We start from the raw sequence: 12811 nt of genomic DNA, 5'->3' as shown, positions 1-12811 counted from the left end.
GAAAACTTTTGTTCTTATAATATTATTTTCGGTGTTCTTTTCGGTGGATAATGGAACACAATATAAGATTACAATTAAAGAATCATTTCAAAAAGTGCCCTAAAATTCCCCTATGATGTGTAGGCAAAAATTTTACAGCTAATAAATTTATTTCACATAAGTTAGTTTTAATTGAAGATGTTAATCTCAGCTCTTTACTTTATGCAGATGATGTTATACTCCAAAATAAATTGAGGACAAGTCTACAGGATTCCCTGACTAAATTGAATAACTGCTGTAATAAGTCTGGTATGAAAATCAGCATTAAAAAGACAAAAACAATGAAAACAGGGCACAAACATTGAATACATCAACTGCATTCTGAATGGAGAACCTATAGAACAAGTAAAATATTTAAGCTATTTAGGCACAATTTTTAGTGAAGATGGCAAATTAAATTTAAAATTGATAGTTGACCTAACAAAGCTGGTATGGTAGGAAGTCAATCAACTGAATAAATTTATATAGAATAAGGGAGAGATTAATCAAAACACTAAACTATTTGTATACAACACAGTGTTCAAACCAACTTTAAGTTATGGATCTGAGAGCTGGGTTAAAAATAAAACTCTTGATCAGAGGTTGGAGACCACAGATATGATAGTTCTGAGAAAGATTAGGGGACCGAACTGATGGCATCAATGGCAGTATCATATTAAAAATGAGGATATTAGAATGAACTTGACATTTTTAGCAACCAGGGATGTATTTAGTAGAGCTAATCTCAGGTGATATGGCCACTTAAACATAATGGGAGAGGAAAGATTAGCAAAACAAGTGTTCGTTGACAGGATAGCAGGAAAAAGATCCAGAGGAAGACCAAATGTAGGTGGATCAACACAGTAAAAAGTTCCTGAAGTGGCTTGAAAAATACCATGTTTGGTCTCTAGAGAAGGGTTTCAGATTGGGATTGGGAAAAAAATAGAGGTTAATTTGCCTTCATTTAAAAAGCTCTCATATAAATTTTTTTTCGATCAAAGGTCATTACTGATACTTACTGAGCTACTCAGGGGATGAGCAACAGAATAACATTAGCATAATGAGCTATAATGGTGATTGGTTCCAACAGATTGATCAGGAATAGTGTTACAACGATAGATGTGATTTAACACATATAGATAGGGGATGTTGTTGGGTATTCATAATAATGCTAAGAGAAATATAAAATGCAATTAATTTATTGATGTTACTAATATTTCTCAAGTTTTTCTACTCAGCATCTTTGAAGCATGTACTCTACAGCTGTGACAAGTGCACAACATTCAACTAGATAGAAAGTTTTGTAGAAATAACTGAAACGGGAAAAAGAACTGGTGTCTGAACAAGGTGTCCTTTGGGAGCCAGATAACAAAGTTAATTTGGAGAAGTTGGGCTATACTTGGTCTAAGAATGACTGTTTCTCAGATCTTTGGAAAATTAATGTAGCCATACCTCTTGAACTTCCCCATGGAATAAGGGAATAAGAATAGCTCCCATTTTATCCTATGTATGTCATGTCATATGAGGTAACTAAAATGGGTACCCAGTGCCTGGGGTATAGGTAGATCACCCTGTTTCTGGAGGTGGTCATAAATATGGCGACCTAGTCCTCCAGGTTGAGGATTGAGCATGGGGCTGATGATCCCACCCTGGGGAAAAAAAAAAAAAAAAAAAAAAAAAAAAAAAAAAAAACTTCTCACAAAATCTAAAAATATAACTGCTGGATGGACTAAATAGCAAATGCCTTAAGGATATGAGAAATATTCATGGAACGTACTTTCTCTTTACTGATCTGGAGCTTTAAAAATGCTGCTGGAGAAATTGGATAAATACAGGATACTTGTTACAGCTGTACAAGAAATACGATGGACAGGAGATGGGATTATGGAAAAGAAAAATATTTTTTATAGCTGCCAAAAGAAAGATAGCATGTTTGGAACAGGTGTTATTGTAAACAAGAGAATAGAACATCTTATCACGGACTTCAAAGCAAACTCACTTCATAGGTTAAGAATTAAAGGACAGTTTTTTTAAGTACAGTTTTATTTGTGTACATGCTTCAACTGAACAAAAGAATTATGCTGAAAAAGAATTGTTTTATGATGAATTAGATAAGATCTATGGAGAATGTCCAAAGAGAGATGTAAAAATTATTATAGGTGATTTAAATGCCAAGATAGGCAAAGAGGATACACAGGCCAACCATTGGGAAATATAGTTTACATAATGAGACTAATGATAATGGGACTAGATTGATTAACTTTGCTTCTTCAAAAAATATGGTTATTGGTAGTACAATGTTTAATCATAAAGATATTCATAAAATGACCTGGAAGTCTCTTGATGGAGACACCTTTAACCAAATTGATCATCTTTTAATAGATGCAAGACACCTATCCAATTTGATGATTATTAGAACCTACAGAGGAGCAAATATTGATTCTGATCACTATTTGATTATATCAAAGATTAGAAGCAGAATATCTAATGCTAGGAAGATATATGGGTCACATGCTGGCAAGTTTAATAAAGAAAGATTAAAGCAATTAGTAGTTAAAGCCAAATATGGTGAGAGAATCTGTGAAAACGTGTCTGGTCTAATCATTGGTGAGAGTGTCAATGAGGCTTCGGATGTTCTTAGGGATGTCATAGTGACAACAGCAGACATAGTATTAGGAAAAGTCAGTAGAATTAAGTATAACTTGGTATGATGCAGAATGTGAACATGTGACTGTATTAAAAAATGAGGCATACATATAAACAAATGCAGCAAAGGAACCACACTCATAAAGCTGTGAAGGAATATTATTTGACTAGAAAAGAAGAAAAAAGAGTGCATAAAAATAGAAAGAAGAAATACTATGAGGATGAACTTAAGGAATTGGAACATCTCAGAAGTATAAATGAAAACAGATCTTTCTATCTAAAGTTAAATAGTAGTTGGATAGATTTCCAGCCTAGAACACTGTTATGTGGGGAAATGGGAATGAAGTGAGAATGATACTAGGAAGATGGGCAGAACATTTTGATGAATTATTGAATCCAAATATCAAATTGAATATCAATTAGATTATATGGAAGAGAGCCAAGATCTAGAAGCAGGAATGGATAGGATACAAGCAGAATTAATTAAAAGTACAGGTATGGAACACTTTAAGCAGCTGTATCAACAAAATCTGGATTAATGAAACAATTCCAGATGAATGGAATCTAAGCTTCATATGCCCCATTCATAAGAGAGGTGATGCAATGATATGTTCTAACTATAGAGGAATTAATTTATTATATGCAACTTATAAAATTGTCTCAAACATTCTATTTAAGAGACTTTATCCCTATGTAGAGAATGTTATTGGTGATTATCAATGTGGATTCTGTCAAGGAAGATCTACAAATGATCAGTTTTTAATATATGCCAGTTACTTTAAAAATGTAGTGAATTTGAAATTGAAACACACCACCTTTTCATAGATTTTAGAGCTGCATATGGCATAGATAGATCTAAATTTATTGCATTGGAGGAACTACAGATCCCATGAAAACTTGTAGCTTTAGTTAAAGCTACAATGAGAAATACTCATTTTCAGATCAAAATTCAGAACATGTTGTTGGATCCAATATATATAAAAAATTATGTTTGGCAAGGGGGAGGGCTTAGCTTGCTTACTGTTTTATATAGCACTCGAAAAGGTTTTCAGTGATGTTGGCATTAATACAAGGGGAACTATTTTCTACAAATCAGTACAAATTATGGCATGCGCAGATGATGTCGGAGGGACATGAAAAAGTAATGGAAGAAACTTTCATCAATTCAGAAAAGACAGCAAAGAAGATGAATTTGCAGATTAACCAAGAAAAAACAAAGTATATGCCAATAACTAGAAAGATTTGTGATAATAATCCTTCTCAAAGTGAAATTGGTTCCTATAAATTTGAAATTGTACATAGTTTTTATATACTTGGGATCAGAAGTTAATTGTAAAAATGATATCAGTACTGAGATTCAGAGACATATTCTTTCTGTAAATAGATGTATTGTCAATGGCAGATGAAAGATTGCTAGGTCTGTTTGAAAGAAGAGTTCTCAGATATATTTTTGGAGCAGTACAAAAGAATGGTGTGTGGAGAAAAAGATACAACCATGAACTATACAGATTATTTCATGAACCAGACATTATTAAGCACATAAAATAAATAGATTAAGTTGGGCTGGACACATTATACTCATGGATAGTAATAGAATAGTTAAGATGTTTAATGATAAGCCAGAAGGGAAAAGAAAAATTGGAAGGCTTAAATTAAGATGGGAAGATGGAATGATGCAAGATATTAAGGTTTTAGGAGTCAAAAATTGGAGGAGTTTGGCATGAATAAGGAAGGCTGGCAGAAGTTTCTGAAGAAGGCCAGGGCCCACACACACACACACACAGGGTTGTTGAGCCAACGATAATGATACCTCTTGAAACTGGGGAATGGCTTCATAGTTTGTGCTGATTCTAACAGTCCTCAGACCTATTTCAACTATTGCAACACAGGTGTCTTATGAAAACAGACAAAGCATTGAATAAGCAAATCTGGTATAGTGTGGAGCCAGTTGAATAAATTTATATCGAATGAGAGAGTTTCCACATGCTTAGTTACGGAGATATGAAATTTTTACACTGGCATCACTGCAGAATATTGAAGGCCTGGTTAAAAGGTAGAATTCCAAATTATTGCATTACAGCTCTTGTATAGTTCCCATCTATAAAAAATAAAAATAAAAATAAATGTGAGAATTGGAAAAGAATTTTCTTACTGTGTTCCAGGTAGGATTTATGCAGACATTCTTGAAAAGTGTCTAAGAAAAAATATGGAAGAAAACTTTGTGAAGAACAAGCCGAGTTTAGACTAAACACTGTCAGGATCAGATTTGCACTTTAATACAGATCATTGAGAAATCATGAGCATGTAAAAAAATAATCAATAATGAAATAGAAGATTAATAATAATGCATAATTAATGATTAATACTGTCTATCATCCTGTACATCCATAAATACAATTTTGCCACTACTTACAAACCTATCAACCAAATTTACAACTTGTTACCTTCTCCTAAGGACAAACTCTCACCTTTGATGTTGCCTGGTGTTTATGAGATTCCATGCTCGTGCAAATATGTCTTATTATATTTCTCTCTCAACACGGAATTGATCCAAGCCATAGGATCCATTGGGAAAAGTCTAAACTTTTACATAGATCTTTATATAAACATGAATGTTTATATAAAGAACGTTCTGAAGCCCTACTACACAGACCAAATTTAAACCGCAAAAACGTTCTTACTATTCCTAAAGTATGGGAAATTGTCATACAAAATTGTGTAAAATAATTATTATTAATTTTTTATTGTTTTTTTTTTATTATTTATTTATTTATTTATTTACTTCTGTAACACGTTACACACGTTTAATGAGATTCTATTGTAATCATGCGCCCTAACTGTATGTTATTGCTATTGTTGTTTAAACTACTGTACTGATGATGTCCTAAGATACTTAGGATGAAATATTAACAATTAAATAATTTCACTGTGGTTAATACATCTGTTTCTTTTAATTATGATCTCACCACAGGTTTCGTTATTTAAAAAAAAAAAAAAAAAAAAAAAAAAGATCTAGCAATTCTTGAGTGGAACAAAGATAATTTTGTAATTTTAATGCCTTATTCCTTGAACCAAGACTGTATTTCATTCTTCATCACTTTTGATAATACTCTGCTCACTACCAAGATCAGTTGTCTCTTCTTCTTGGGCTGACTTTCAGATGTAGCTGTTACCTTCTCCTAAGGACAAACTCTCACCTTTGATGTTGCCTGGCGTTTATGAGATTCCATGCTCATGCAAATTGTCTTACTTTGGACAGACAGGTAGGTCTGTTCAGAAACACATCTCGGAACATCAAGACCACATTTGTCTTTTTAAACCGCAAAAATCTGGCCTCTCTCAACACGGAATTGAAAATCCAAGCCATAGGATCCATTGGGAAAAGGCTAAACTTTTACATAGATCTTTATATAAACGTTCATGTTTATATAAAGAAAGTTCTGAAGCCCTACTACACAGACCGAATTTAAACTGCATGATGTTCTTACTATTCCTAAAGTATGGGAAATTGTCATACAAAATTGTGTAAAATAATTATTAATTTTTTTTTTTTTATTATTATTTATTATTTATTTATTTTTTTTACTTCTGTAACACGTTACGCACGTTTAATGGGATTCTATTGTAATCATGCACCCTAACTGTATGTTATTCCTATTATTGTTTAAACTATTGTAACTGATGATGTCCTAAGATACTTAGGTTGAAATATTTACAGTTAAATAATTTTCACTGTGGTTAATACGTGTGTTTCTTTTAATTAAGAAGATCATTATTTAAGGCATAATCCCTAGGAGATCTTGATATTTGATTCATCTGAGTACTAAAAGGTTTAAGAATTGATGAGGAAGATTGCCATCAGCAAAGATATGAATAGGACTGGATGTTAAGGGGAGAAGATCATTAATATATAGAAGAAAGAGTGTAGATAAAAGCACAGAGCTTTGGGATACTCTGGCATTGAAGGAAGGGAACTATATACACCATGACATGCAGTGAACAACCAGAGAGGATGCTGGCCATACACTCACATATGATAGGAGAAAGACCATAAGATGGTAACTTGGAAAGAAGGCCGTGATGTCAGACTCGATCAGATGCCTTGTAATATCAAGAGTGACCACATAAAATGTGGTCACTCTTATATATATATATATATATATATTTATTTATAAAATTAATTTAACTGACTAGAACCCAAGAAAGTATAACAAAAACCTTTAATAAATCACCCCTAGTTTCATCGGTGCTCCGACTTCTTCAGGTGAGAAAGAAAAAACATAAGACTTATAAAAATAACAAGGTAAAAAACATGGACTTTCCAGCTTAATAAAAAGAAGTAGAATTGTAACAGTCATATTTGAATAGGTGACCGCGTGCTACCGTTGGCATGAGTTGAATATGTGCGACAGCTAATTTTAGCGTGCTAATACTGGATTACTGTGCAATGGGAATCAGGCAAATTGTAGCTTAGATTGTTGTTCAAGTGCGAAGGGTCCAGAACTGTTTCTTTTGATTCGATAATTCTTCTTTCAAATTCATCCTTGCTTATGTATAAATTAGTAGTGTGTTCCCAATCAACTTGGTGTAGCCGTTCTTCAAGGTTAGAGTTTGCTGAGAAGAGGACATGACTGGAAAGGGTGCTTGCTCGTGTTCCACTGTAAGAGATGTCGCGTCTGTGTTCCTCAAGACGAAGTGAAACAGATTTATCTGTCTGGCCAAAATAAGGTCGACCACAGTCGCACAAAACTTTATAAACATCAGGAAAATGCAGTTGGTTGTGTTTTGGTTTTAATATATATATATATATATATATATATATATAATATTATTTAATAATACTTATATTTAATAAGTATAATATTAATCATGCTACTGGCCAAAGACATCTATAGACGTCAAGATTATTATGGATGCAAAGTGCATATTAAAATTGTAATACCATTGATATTACATTGAAATATATGAGGGATACGAAGCGTATGAGGATGCGTATTTTATCCATAATGGCTGGTTAGGTGGTTTAAGTTTAAAATGGCACCAAAAACGCACAAAAAATGTAATCCTAGGAAGAGCAGCGCAGTCAAGCACAAGAAGGCTAGCCTTGCTAACGAGATTATTAGAGATATCGAGGAGGTTAATGAAAATGAAATAACTTCCAAAATAGCAAAATTGAAGCAGATCATCTGAGAGGTGATGTGGGAATGCAAAAAGTCGAGAGGTGTTTAAATGAACAGAGGGAGAAAGAGGAAATTAAACAGGAAAATAAGAAACAACAAAGCACGGAAACAGATAAGTCAGGAAATAATGGAAATCAGGTAAGTGATGATGTTAGTAAAAAGAAACGTTTGGTATGGTGACTCTATAATAAAACATGCTATTGATAAGAGAGTTGTAACTTCGAATTTTCCCAGAGTGAAAATTAAGAATATAAAGGAAGCAATTCAAAAACTAAAAAAGATATGTATACGAGATCGTAATTGTAGTAGGTACTAATGACTTAACTAGCAATAAGTTCAGTATGCGAGAGGACATGAAAGATTTATTTGAAGAGGCAAGAGGGAAAAAGTGAAAATCGTCAGTATATTACCTCGATATGATAAAAATGAATTAAGAAGAAAGGCTATGATGACAAATGATTCAATGTGTAGGCGGTATAGAAGGAATGGATGAGAGATTTTGAATGTGTGGAGTGAGTTTGAGGGAAGATTGGATTTGTATAAGAGCGACGGCCTACACCTGAATATATTTGGTATCAGCAGTCTTGAAAAACTAATAACTGGTATGAGACCTAACATAGAGAGTCAGAGAAATTAAATTATAACAGGAGGAATAGTAACGACGTCTGTGTAAGAGTGACAATGTTATATAACTGTGTTAATGAGGGGAATGACTTTATCATGGAAATGTTAATGAGGAGAGAGAGAGAATGATTTTGACTTTGTATTTGTCCGATTCGGACCCAGCAAACATGTGCAAAGATGTTGACATGTATAAGGCACTAAAGAAGAGTAGAGATCTACAAGTTCTCCAACTGTGTCATGAAGACTGCAGACAAGAGTATATAAAAGAGCATGTGGTAGATTATTATGTCTGTACACAAATGCTAGGAGTATTAGAAACAAAGGGGTACAGTTTGTTGCCTTGGTCAATATGTTGGACCTCAGATTGTAGGCATTAGTGAAACCTGGCTATCAGAATCAGACATACTAACTGGTATCAAGTGTAAAGGGTACAGTATTTTTAGGAAGGCTAGGAGGGGGGGGGGTGCTGCTACTGATATGATGAATCCAGTTAGAGTTGAGACCTATGATTATATTACTACTACTAGCAGTATTTCATGTGGCAGTGAGTTTGAAGCCATCTGATGTGAGGTGGAATCGAACAAGATCAATTACATAGTGGGGTGTTGTTACAAACCTGGTAGATTGGGTGCTAGTGATGAAGAAATGCATCACCAAATAGAAAGATGAGCATGAAAAGAGTAATCATAATGGGAGACTTTAATTATCCAAATATTGATTAGGTAGCAGTAGAATCTCATGAGAATGCAAATGAATTTATTGAGCTGTTGCAGGACAACTTTCTCAAGTATGTGACAGAAGGAACTCAAGGTCAAAGAGTGTTAGATTTGATTATAGTGTTAGAGATCATTTAATGACATAAATATTCTGCCTGCAGTTGGTAACAGTGATCATGCAGTACTCACTTAGGAAGTGATGAAGTTTATGTATGTTCCATTCAGAAAAGGTTACATGCTGAACTACGGAGCAGGAAATTATGTTAAACTGAGCAGTATACTGAGTTCATTGGAATGGGATCAGTTGCTGTCTGGGAAGAATATCGACAGTGCATTGGAAGTATTTAAAGAATACTTGAATGATGTGATGTCAAAATGTCCCGAAAGTTCGAAGAATAAATAGGGTAGGAGTCAAATGGAGGTGTAATGAAATCAAGAAAGAGATTTGTAAGACAAGGATGATATGGAAGGAATACCATGTGCATAAGGATGATGTATAAGCAAGCAGCTGACTAGAATAATCACAACTGTTGTACACAAAATGAAAAGAAACTGGTGCTGTGTGCTAAAGACAACCCACAAAAATTCTATCATTATGCTGCAAGTAAAAGAAAGAATGAATCTACTGAATGCAGATGGTGTGAGGGTAACAGACGCAGAAGAGGTTATTCAACTGCTGAGTGCTCATTTTGTTAAAAGCTATCAACCTGGTGTATGCAATATTGAGCTCACTGCTACCTCTTCACTGGATGAAGAAACTCAGGTATATGAAGACGAGCTCTAATACATCGTCTTCATACACTTCGTCTTCAGGTGTATGAAGACCAGGTATTAGAACTTCTTGCACAAACCGAATAAGAATTCAGCAATAGTGACTGATGGGATATCAGCACGTGTGCTAAAAGAGTGTTCAGCTGAACTGGCTATTCTTTTGACCAGGCTTTTTAATATGAGTCTCAGAACCGGGAAGATTCTGCAGGAGTGGAAAGAATGTATGGTAATCCCATTGCACATGGGGGTGCAAAGACCAATCTATCCAATTCTCGACCAATCAGTATCTCTGGAGTGGTGGTGAAGATTTTGGAAAGGTTGGTTAGGGCTCGCATTCAGAAATGGGTTGACAGAGAATCTCTACTCTAAATGAACAGTATTGGTTTACTAAGGGAAAGTCATGTTTTAGCAACTTGCTCACATTCTATAATAATGTTACCATTGAATTAGACGAGAGGAATGGATACACCACGATACTTTTGGATTTTGCTAAGGCTTTTAGCAGAATACAGCATGAAAGACTGTTGCATAAATTGGAGAATATGGATTTGGATTATAGAATATTAGTGTTGGTAAGAGAATGGCTGACTGACAGATATCAAAAAGTGGTATATGGGGGATGTGAGACTGAAAAATTTAAGTTAACCAGTGGTGTACCACAAGGATCAGTGCTTAGTCCACTGTTTTTCAATCTTTACAAGAATGATATTGGTAAGGACTTCAAGCAACATACAACAATTTGCGGATGATGCCAAGATAGGTAGTAATCAGGAATGCTGATATGAAGAAGGATTTGAATATACTGGAATTGTATGCATTGGAAAATAGATGTCAGTTCAGTGACAGTAAATGTAAAGTCATTCATTTTGGCATGATTAGATATCCAATGTTGTATTATATTGGTGGGATTTTGCTAAAATCCCACCAATTTGAAGAAATTGATGAGGCTATGGATCTTGGAGTGTTAGTAGATAGGAAGTTGAAGTTCAGGGACCATGTGGCAAAGATTGCAAATACAACTGAAAAGATAATTGCAATACTCAAATGAATATTCACTTGTAAAGATAAGGATGCCATTTTGCCTCTTTACAAGGCCTTGATAAGACCTCACTTGGACTATTGTGCAAGTGAGGTCTTATCAAGTCTTATCTGGTCTCCTGGTTTCCATTGTGATTCTGATAGTGGAGAGAGTGCAAAGGAGAGTGTTAAAAATGATATTAGGATTGTGGAATACTTCTTATGAAGGCAGATTGAGAATTTGTAGACTGCAGGCACTAGCAAACAGGAGAAAGAGGGATGATATGATTAAGACTAACAAATTTCTGAAAGGATCATACAGGATTTCAGTTGAAGGAATTTTTCATTTTGACAAGGGCATCCTTGGAAGCTGAGAATGAATGCCACTAAGAGGGGGATGAGGGCTAGATTTTTCTCTCATAGGGTGGTGCGTGATTGGAATGGATTGCCATTGGATATTGTGAGTGCAAACAGTAAATGAATTGAAGAGTAATTATGATAACTGGTGCGTGTAGTATGTGGCCTCCCTTGATGAGTCCCTGACTCTCTGGAGGTCTCTCTCTCAATAATAATAATAGTAGTAATAATGGAATTCTCTAGATCTCTTCAATGTCTGTGTCTTGAGGTAGGTAAGGTTAGCAAGGAGATATGCTCTAAAATGAGAATGGTCGAATCCATAATTAGTGATCATTAATTAACTGATGGGTAGTTGGTTTGCTGTTGTTCGAGCCACTTTTTTGAGTACTGTAGAGAGGTAGTTGTACAACAGTTTGATGGCCTTTTATCACCATTTTTCAGAACAGGCTGGATAAAGGCTTCCATTCTGTTGGATTGATACCAAATAAGTAGAACAACTTTTAAAGGTGATACAGGATGGATATTACTTCTAGAGCACAAGTTTTTAGTATATCTGGAGGGATACCATCTCTGGACTGGAGGAAATTTATTAACATGTTCATGCCAGGGTGTTTAAAAAACTCCCACCATCTCCTTTTTGCATTTCAGTGGACTCACCATATTGTCGTACATTCTCCGATTGTAACCAAATCTGCTTTGAGGGGAAATGAATGTGTTTGTATAGGATATATTAAAAAAGTAATAGTTAAGGAGAATGCTATAGTTGATTGGTATATTTGATTTACTAAAAGGTGTAAATATCTGAATCAACATTAATGAGCCATTTGAGAATGGCAAATATAAGGGAGAGGAAGAACAGGCATGAATAGAAATGCTTCATTACTGATAAATTAATTATTAATAATTCATTTATGTGAATTATATTTACATGCATAAATTATATTTATATGATTATACTGATGCCTGATAGTAACCAGTTAGTTACTGGATTAAATATTTGCAGTAATAAAATTATTATATTCTTGTGAATACGTGTGTCTAATAAACATATATTTGTGTGTGTGTGTGTGTGTGTGTGTGTGTGTGTGTGTGTGTGTGTGTGTGTGTGTGTGTGTGTGTGTGTGTGTGTGTGTACTTGGGTGCCATAAACTCTGGATATGAATTTTGCATTTATGATGGTCATAACTTAAAAACAATAAAATAAAATAAAAACAGAACTAACCAATAATAAACAGCAGCTGTATGCATTGGTATCTTGGTAAATAACTATAGGAAGGAGCTAATTCAGTGAACAAATAATGTTTAATCAGGTGAATCATCTAGGTATGACAGGAATATATGCAGGTTGTGATGGAGCAGCAAATCATCTTATACAATTTGTTATGTTTGTTATTAGTATTTATTTCTGTTTCATTTATATTTTTTTCCCTAAGAATTTTCTTTTATTCACTGATTATCAACGTACACTTTTACATAGTAATA

General features: G+C 34.3%; 1 protein-coding gene across 1 annotated transcript in view; it reads left to right on the top strand.

Moving 5' to 3' along the window:
• LOC150105495 (coiled-coil domain-containing protein 148-like) overlaps positions 1 to 12811 on the top strand; it is a 143633-nt gene that overhangs the window by 55574 nt on the left and 75248 nt on the right. The window lies entirely within an intron of this gene.

Source organism: Typopeltis vanoorti, chromosome 6, assembly GCF_054136105.1.
Source record: "Typopeltis vanoorti isolate ZY-2024b chromosome 6, IOZ_Tvanoo_1.0, whole genome shotgun sequence".
Classification (NCBI taxonomy): Eukaryota; Metazoa; Arthropoda; class Arachnida; order Uropygi; family Thelyphonidae; genus Typopeltis; species Typopeltis vanoorti.
The sequence above is the reverse complement of the archived record's forward strand: the minus strand, read 5'-3'. Positions and strand labels throughout refer to the sequence as shown.